The following is a 9,743-nucleotide window of genomic DNA, read 5'->3' on the forward strand; positions in this document are numbered from 1 at the left end:
GAAGTTGAAGAAACTGAGATACAGAGAAGTGAAGTGACTTCCTCAAGGTCACAGAGCCAACAGGCGGCAGAACCGGAATTAGAACCCGGATCTTCCTACTCCGAGAGACAGGGCTCTTTCCACTGGGCCACGCTACTAATATTCACTGTGCATGGGGTCAAGAGAATTTGAGGTTGGTATCCCTTGAGGCTTTGGAAAGATGGGCTTGTGATCTCCTCAGGCAGGAAGAGAAGAATTAAGTAGGAGGAAAGGGCAATGATAATCTAGGAGGTTAGTTATTATTCTCACTGTTTCATTATGTATGCCAACCACTTTAACAGGTTCTTTATTCCATGTGAACTTGTAACTGTTCCCAGCACCAGGAGCCAGGGCTAAAGCAGCTATTAACCCCTTTCATTGCACTTCCAACTAGGTGTGAAAATCCATCTTCACCCCCCCTAGAGCCCTGCAAGAATGATGAATTCCTGTTCCCAACCCTATTCCCACAGCATCAAAGGGAAGAGAATTGTTCACTTCATCCTGGTTTCCCCAGAGGGGGAAAACCGAAATTACCTCATCTACAAGCCAATGCTGGCAGGAAGTTGAGGATTCTTTGGCCTCTCCAAAATATAAACCCAACTCTATCTTCCATTTTCTGCTTTGCACCCCAAAATAACCTTGGTTTGGATTTCAGGGTCCTCTCCAAAGTCACTGGCCTCACTAGATATTCTGGGACTCCGGATAAGAATCGTAAACCACACCCATCGCCCCCCACAGAAAATTTTTTTCTCCTCACAGCTGCCCAGTCGAATGGCAGCTAAAATGGCGGCAGCAGGGATGGATGGTGGAGGAGAATTGAATTTCTGAGCATGCTCATTTCCTATCTGTCACCACCACAGTTTTCACCTGAGAAGCACCAGGGAGGAAGTATCTCCATCTTGTCTGTTTTACCCCTGACCCATCTTGCTTTTGGCCTGGAGGACGAACAGGTATTGTATCCCCATTTTACAGATGAGGGAAGTGAGGCACAAGGAAGTTAAGTGACTGGGCCAAGGTCACACAGCGGGCAAGTTGCAGAGACGGGATCAGAACCCAAGTCTCCTGACTCCCTATCTTGTCTTTCCGCTAGGCCGGGCTGCTTCTCTTTTTATGTAATATGTCTCTGAAGGGTTCCAAAAAGGTGTGTTCTCATTGGCAGGACATTTTTGTAATGAAATTGTGGCCTTTAGGGCTTTAGATTGACCTGGGACTCTGTTCCGCTGCTAGGGTTGCTTATCAACCAATCAATCTATCTCTGACCCCTTGCTCACATCCTGCCTCAGGCCTGGAACTCCCTGCCCCTTCATATCTGACAGGCGATCACTGTCCCCACCTTCAAATGCTTACTAAAATCCCATCTCCTCCCAAGGGCCTTCCCCGACTAAGCCCTCTACTCCCTCTGCCTCCTGTGCTGCTTTCGCATTGGATTTAATTCATCAGTCAATCTTAATTATTGAGCGTTTACTGTGTGCAGAGCACCGTACTAAACATTTGGGAGACTACAACACAGCAGAGTTGGTAGACACGTTCCCTGCTCATAGTGAGCTTATAGTCTAAGGGGGAGACAGACATTAATATAAATAAATTCATTAGGAAATATTCATTCAATAGTATTTATTGAGTGCTTAATATGTGCAGAGCACTGTACTAAGCGCTTGGAATGAACAAGTCGGCAACAGATACAGTCCCTGCCGTTTGACGGGCTTACAGTCTATCGGGGGAGACAGACAAGAAATATGGATAGGATAGGATGGATTAGGAAATATGGAATATAAGTGCTATGGGGCTGAGGGTGGGGTGAATAAAGAGAGCAAATCCAAGTGCCAGGACGACACCGAAGGGAGTAGGAGAAGAGGAAATGAGGGCTTAGTCGGAGAAGGCCTCTTAGAAAAGTTGTGCTTTTAATAGAGCTTTGAAGGTGGGGAGAGCGGCGGTCTGACAGATATGAAGAGGGAGGGTGTTCCAGACCAGAGGCAGGATGTGGACAAGGGGTCAGTGGAGAGATCAACGAGATGGAGGTACACTGAGTAACTGGCATTAGAGGAGCGAAGTGTGTGGGCTGGGTGGATTTCTTCTGTTCCCAGTGAGCTATGGTCTAGTTCTAAAAAGTATCAGGCAAAGCTATTAATGGCCCGAGAGCTCCATTGTTACATAAAGCTGCTGCCTGAAATGAAAGTAGGAAGCAGCATGCCTAATGGAAAGACCTCGGGACCTAGGAGTCAGGTGACCTGGGTTCTGAACCCGGCTCTGTCACGTATCTGCTGTGACAGCTCTGCTTGGATAGGTCACTTACCTTCCCTGAGCCTCAGTTGCCTCGTCTGTAAAATGGGGATTAAATCCTACTCCTTCCTCCTTGGACTGTGAGCCCCATGCGAGACAGAGACTGTGTCCAATCTGTTGAACTTGTATCTACGACAGCGTTTAGAACAGCGCTTGGCATGTAGTAAGCATTTAACAAGAACCATAAAAAATAGTAGGAAATCAGGGAGGTAAAGTATAATTGGGCAAGGTGATTGAGTGCTTTAAAGCCTAGGGTGAGGAGTTTTTTGTCTGAGGCGGAGGTGGATGGACAACCACCGGAGGGGATTGAGGAGTGGGGAAATGTGGACTGAATGGTTTTGTGGAAAAATGATTCAGACAGCAAAGTGAAGGATGGACTGTAGTGGGGAGAGACAGGAGGCAGGGAGGTCAGCAAGGAGGCTGGTAGTGTAATCAAGGCAGGATAGGAAAAGTGCTTGATTTAATAATAATAATAATAATAGTAATAATGGCATTTGTTAAGCGCTTACTATGTGCAAAGCACTGTTCTAAGCGCTGGAGAGGATACAAAGGGATCAGGTTGTCCCATGTACGGCTCACAGTCTTAATCTCCATTTTACAGTTGAGGTAACTGAGGCACAGAGAAGTTAAGTGACTTGCCCAAAGCCACAGAGCTGATAAGTAGCAGAGTTGGGATTTGAACCCTTGACTTCTGACTCCCAAACCCGGGCTCATTCCACTGAGCCACGCTGTTTCGATTTACTATGATAGCAGTTCAAATGGAGAGGAAAGAGTGGATATTAACGATGCTGTGAAGGTTGAACTGACAGGATTTGCCGACAAATTGAATATGGGGGTTGAATGAGAAAGAAGAGTCGAGGATAATGGATTAAAATATTTACACTTTTTATTCACACCCACACTCTCAGCCCCACAGCACTTATGTACATATCTGCAATTTATTCATTTATATTAATGTCTGTCTCCCACTCTAGACAGTAAGCACCTTGTGGGTAGGGAAGGTGTCTAACAACCCTGCTATATTGTACTCTCCCAAAACCTTAGTACTGTGCTCTGCATGCAGTAAATACTCAATAAATATGACTGATTGACTGATTGATTGATTGACCAGATGAAGGATCAGAAAAATCAAGCCTTTTGCTACAAAGGAAGTTTGTGATATAAAGCATTCTACCAGAATCGCCCACATGTTCGACAGACAAAATATTAATTATAATAGTAGTAATTATGGTACTTGTTAAACGCTTACTATCTGCCAACCACTGTTCTAAATGCTGAGGTAGATACAAGTTAATCAGGTTGGACACAGTCCCTGGCCCAGATTGGGGTTACACTCTTAATTCCCATTTTTTACATATGAGGTAAGTGAGACACAGAGAAGTGAAGTGACTTCCCCAAGGTCACACAGCAGACAAGTGGTGGAGTCAGGATTAGAACCCATGACCTTCTGACTGCCAGGCCCGTGCTTCATCCACTACACCATGCTGCTTCTCTACAGGGAGGCTTAGTACAGAATAGTAACTACACTTGAGATCAATCCCAATTTGACCAAAAATCCCCATGTCCTAGAGATCATCAGACTGAAAGAAGAGTTGGTATTAAAACTGCCCTTTTTGGGGGGAGGGGAGACATTTGTTAAGCGCTTACTATGTGCCAAGCACTATACTAAGCGGTGGGGTAGGTACGAGTTAATCAGGTTGGACGCTGTCCCCGTCCCACATGGGACTCCCGGCCTTAGCCCCCATTTTATAGATGAGGTAACTGAGACACAGAGAAGCGAAGTGACTTACCCAAGGTCACACAGCAGACAAGTGGAGGAGCCAGGATTAGAACACAAGTCCTTTTGACTCCCGGCCTGTGCTCTTTCCACTATACTATGCTACTTTCCTGTTTTTTAAAAAGTCATTGACCCACAATTCTAAATAACGTATCTGACTAATGGGATTTGATCACATCACTCTGGGAAGGAGCAGAACAGGGGATTTATGTGAAAGCCTATAAAAATCACCAGAGGTTTAGGTCAGACCAAACAAATCATTGCTCTTTCAGCTCAGATCCCATCTTGTATATACCAGGGATGCCTAGGGGAGATTTAAAAGGAATAAACTCAAGACATTCCCCAATTAATCCCTCTCTTCTCTGACTCCCTCTCCCTTCTGCTTCATCTATGCATGGATCCGTACCCTTTGGGGATTTGGAATTCACCCCATCCTCAACCCCATGCCACTTATATACATATCTGCATATTATTGATTTATATTCTGGTCTGTCTCCCCAACTAGACTGTACGCTCGATGTGGACAGGGAATGTGTCTACCAGTTCTGTGGTACTGTACTCTCCCAATAATAATAATAATTAATCATTACGGTATTTGTTAATTGCTTAATATGTGCCAGGCATTATTCCAAGCGCTGGGGTAGATACAAGATAATTGGGTTGGACACAATCCCTGTCCCACACTGGGCTCTCAGTCTTAATCCCCATTTTACAGATGAGGAAACTGAGGCCCAGGGAAGTCAAGTGACTTGTCCAAGGTCACATAGCAGACAAGTGACGGAGCCAGGATTCCCAAGCTGTTAGGACAGTGCTCTGCACATAGTAAGTTCCCATAAATAGGATTGATTGATTGATAAAGTACTTACTATGTGCCAGGCACTGTACTAAGCCTTGGGGTAGATACAAATAATAATAATAATGTTGGTATTTTACTATGTGCAGAGCACTGTTCTAAGCGCTGCGGTAGATACAAGGTCATCAGGTTGTCCCACGTGAGGCTCACAGTTAATCCCATTTTACAGATGAGGCAACGGAGGCACAGAGAAGTCAAGTGACTTGCCCACAGTCACACAGCTGACAAGTGGCAGAGCTGGGAGTCGAACCCATGACCTATGACTCCGAAGCCCAGGCTCTTTCCACTGAGCCATGCTGCTTCCAAACTAGTGACGTTGGACACAGTCCATGGCCCACATGTGGCTCACAGTTTTGGTCCCCAATTTAGAGATGAAGGAACTGAGGCACAAAGAAGTGAAGTGACTCATCTAAGGTCACATAGCAGACAAGTTGTAGAGCCGGGATTAGAACCCAGGTCCTTCTGACTCCCAGGCCTGGGCTCTATCCACTAGAGAAGCAGCGTGGCTCAGTGGAAAGAGCATGGGCTTTGGAGTCAGGGCTCATGAGTTCGAATCCCAGCTCTGCCACTTGTCGGCTGTGTGACTGTGGGCAAGTCACTTAACTTCTCTGTGCCTCAGTTCCCTCATCTGTAAAATGGGGATTAAGACTGTGAGCCCCACGTGGGACAACCTGATTCCCCTATGTCTACCCCAGCGCTTAGAACAGTGCTCGGCACATAGTAAGCGCTTAACAAATACCAACATTAATTAATTAATTAGACCACGCTGCTTCCAATTCCTTCCAATCCCTCTCAGTTTCCTCCCATTCTCTCCGGCCTTGTCTGCAACCTTTCCACCAAAAACCTTCTCGGTTTCTCCGTAACACACTTCAACACCATCGATCAAGAAGCAGCATGGTCTAGTGGTTAGAGCACAGTCCTGGGAATCAGAGGTCCTGCGGTCTGTTTCCCAGTTCTGCCACTTGTCTGCTATGTGACCTTGGACAAGTCACTTAGCTTCTCTATGCCTCAGTTCCCTCATCTGTAAAATAGGGATTAAGACTGTGAGCCCCACGTACGTAGGACATGGACTGTGTTCATTCATTCATTCAATCGTATTTATTGAGTGCTTACGGTGTGCAGAGCACTGTACTAAGCTCTTGGAAAGTACAGTTCGGCAACAAATAGAGACAATCCCTAACCAACAACGGGTTTACAGTCTAAGAAGTGGGGAGACAGACAACAAAACAAAACAAGTAGACAGGCATCAGTAGTATCAATATAAATAAATAGAATGATAGATATACACACACCATTAATAAAATAAGTAGAATAATAAATATGTACATATATACACAAGTGCTGTGGGGTGGGGAGGGGGTTAGAGCAGAGTGATGGAGTGGGGGTGATGTGGAGGGGAGAGGAGCAGAGGAAAAGGGGGGCTCAATTTGGGAAGGCCTCCTGGAGGAGGTGAGCTTTCAGTAGGGCTTTTAACCGGGGGAAATGAGCTAGTTTGGCGAATGTGAGGAAGAAGGGCATTCCAGGACAGAGGTAGGATGTGGACCAGGGGTCAACGGCAGGACAGGCGAGAACGAGGCCCAGTGAGGAGGTTAGCGGCAGAGGAGTGGAGTGCGCGGGCTGGGTTGTAGGAGAGAAGGGAGGTGAGGTAAGAGGAGGCAAGGTGACCGAGAGCTTTGAAGCCAATAGTGAGGAGTTTTTGCTTCATACGAAGGTTGATAGGTAACTCCTGGAGATTTTTGAGGAGGGGAGTGACGTTCCCAGAGCGTTTCTGTAGAAAGAAAATCCACGCAGCAGAGTGAAGTATAGACTGAAGTGGGGAGAGACAGGAGGTTGGGAGACAAGAAAGGATGCCGATGCAGTAATCCATTCTGGATGTGATGAGTGATTGTCCTAACAGGGTAGCGGTTTGGATGGAGAGGAAAGGGTGGATCTTGGCAATGTTGTGAAGGTGAGACTGGCAGGTTTTGGTGACGGATTGGATTTGTAGGATGAATGAAAGAGCGGAGTCAAGGTTTCATTCATTCAATAGTATTTATTGAGCGCTTACTATGTGCAGAGCACTGTACTAAGCGCTTGGAATGTACAATTCGGCAATAGATAGAGACAATCCCTGCCCATTGACGGGCTTACAGTCTAATCGGGGGAGACAGCCGGCAGAGCAAAACAGAACGAAACAAAAACAAGACAACATTATCACGATAAATAGAATCCAGGGGACATATACCTTATTATTAGAGAAGCAGTGTGGCTCAGTGGAAAGAGCCCGGGCTTGGAAGTCAGAGGTCATGGGTTTGAATCCCGGCTCTGCCACTTGCCAGCTGTGTGACTGTGGGCAAGTCACTTGACTTCTCTGTGCCTCAGTTACCTCATCTGTAAAATGGGGATTAAGACTGTGAGCCTCACATGGGACAACCTGATTACCCTGTATCTCCCCCAGTGCTTAGAACAGTGCTCTGCACACAGTAAGCGCTTAACAAATACCAACATTATTATTAACAAAATAAATAAGGTAATAAATAATATATACAACTGAGCACAGTGCTGAGGGGAGGGGAAGGGGGGGAAGGGGAGGAGCACGGGGTGGGGAGGGTAGGAGATGGGGAGCAGAGGGAAAAGGGGCTCAGCTGAAGGGAGGTGAAGGGGGAAGGGGGAGGAGCAGAGGGTGGAGGGGGTAGCACTTGAGAAGAGGTAGGAGATATCCTCTGAAGACACTGCTGGGAAGGATGGAAACCTGATGGGAACCTGTGTTCAACCTGATTAGTTTATTTCTACTCCATCGCTTAGTACAGTGCCTGGCACAAAGTAAATGCTTAAGAAATACATTAAAAAAAATAAATCAGTGGTACTTATTGAATCCCAGCCTCTGCCCTCTCAACTTCAAAATGGGTCCCTTCACCCTGAACTTCCACTCCCATCTCACTTCTTTGGCCCTCAAAGAGCCCCCCGCTTCAGACCCAGTCTCCCCCGACTCTTTTACTTCTGAACTCTCTCCCTTCTTCCCCAAACCCAATCCCTTCAGCCCATGCTTCCCCACTCCTCAAAAATCTCCAGTGGTAACCCATCCACCACCACGTCAAACAGAAACTCTTCACCATTGGCTTTAAAGCCCTCAATCCCCTTGCCCCATCCTATCTCACCTTACTACTCTCTTATTCCAACCCAGGCCACACACTTTGCTCCTCTAATGCCAACCTACTCACTGCACCTCGATCTCATCTATCTCACCCCGACCTCTCACCCATGTCCTTCCTCTGGCCTCCTCACTACTGGCTTCAAAGCTGTCCATCCCCTTGACCCCTCCTACCTCACCTCCCTTCCCTCCTTCTACAACCCAGCCCTCACACTCCGCTCCTTGCCGCCAACCTCCTCACTGGGCCTCGTTCTGTCCTGTCCCGCCATTGACCCCTGTTCCACATCCTACTTCTGTCCTGGAATGCCCTCCCTCCTCATGTCCGCCAAACTAACTCTCTTCCCCTCTTCAAAGCCCTAGTGAGAGCTCACCTCCTCCAGGAGGCCTTCCCAGACTGAACCCCCCTTTCCCTCTGTTCCTTCTCCCTTCCCCATTCCCCCTTCTCCCACCCTCTGCTCTTCCCTCTTCCCCCCAATAAATATTTGTGCATATTTATATATATTATTTATTACTCGATTTATTTTGTTAATGATGTATATATAACTGTGATTCTATTTTTCTTGATGATAATAATAATAAAAATAATGTTGGTATTTAAGTGCTTACTATGTGCAGAGCACTGTTCTAAGCGCTGGGGTAGATTTACAGGGTAATCAGGTTGACCCACATGAGGCTCACAGTCTTAATCATGAGAAGCAGCGTGGCTCAGTGGAAAGAGTCCGGGCTTGGGAGTCAGAGGCCATGGGTTCGAATCCCAGCTCTGCCACTTGTCAGCTGTGTGACTGTGGGCAAGTCACCTAACTTCTCTGTGCCTCAGTTACCTCATCTGTAAAATGGGGATTAAGATTGTGAGCCTCACGTGGGACAGTGTGATTACCCTGTATCTACCCCAGTGCTTAGAACAGTGCTCTGCACATAGTAAGCACTTAACAAATACCAACATTATTATTATTATTAATCCCCATTTTACAGATGAGGTAATTGAAGCACAGAGAAGTTAAGTGACTTGCCCACAGTCACATAGCTGCCAAGTGGCAGAGCCGGAATTTGAACCCATGACCTCTGACTCCCAAGCCCGTGCTCTTTCCACTGAACCACGCTGCTTCTCTGGCAGACTATTTTGTTTTGTTCTGTTTTGCTTCACTGTCTTTCTCCCCTGTTTAGACTGTGAGCCTGTTATTGGGCGGGGATTGTCTCTATCTGTTGCCGAATTATACATTCCAAGTGTTTAGTCCAGTGCTTTGCACATAGTAAGCGCTCAATAAATACGATTGAATGAATGAATGATTGCTCGATTGATCGATAGATCATTGTGGGCCAGAAACTCGATATCGCCTGTCTCGCCACTGACTCCTAGCCCACATCCTGCCTCTGGCCTGGAACCCCCTCCCTTCTCAAATCCGACAGACTCTCCCGCCATTCAAAGCCTTACTGAAGGTCCATCTCCTCCAAGAGGCCTTCCCAGACTAAACCCCGCTTTTCCTCATCTCCCACACTTTTCTGTGTTGCCCTGACTTGCTCCATCTGCTCCTCCCCCCTCCCAGCTCCACAGCATTTACGTACATATCTGTAATTTTACATATCTGTATAGATATCTGCCTCCCCACCTCTAGACTGTGAGCTTGTTGTGGGCAGGGAATAGCACTGTTTATTGTATTGTACTTTTACAAGCGCTTAGTACAGTG

Source organism: Ornithorhynchus anatinus, chromosome 3 (genome assembly GCF_004115215.2).
Source record: "Ornithorhynchus anatinus isolate Pmale09 chromosome 3, mOrnAna1.pri.v4, whole genome shotgun sequence".
NCBI lineage: Eukaryota > Metazoa > Chordata > Mammalia > Monotremata > Ornithorhynchidae > Ornithorhynchus > Ornithorhynchus anatinus.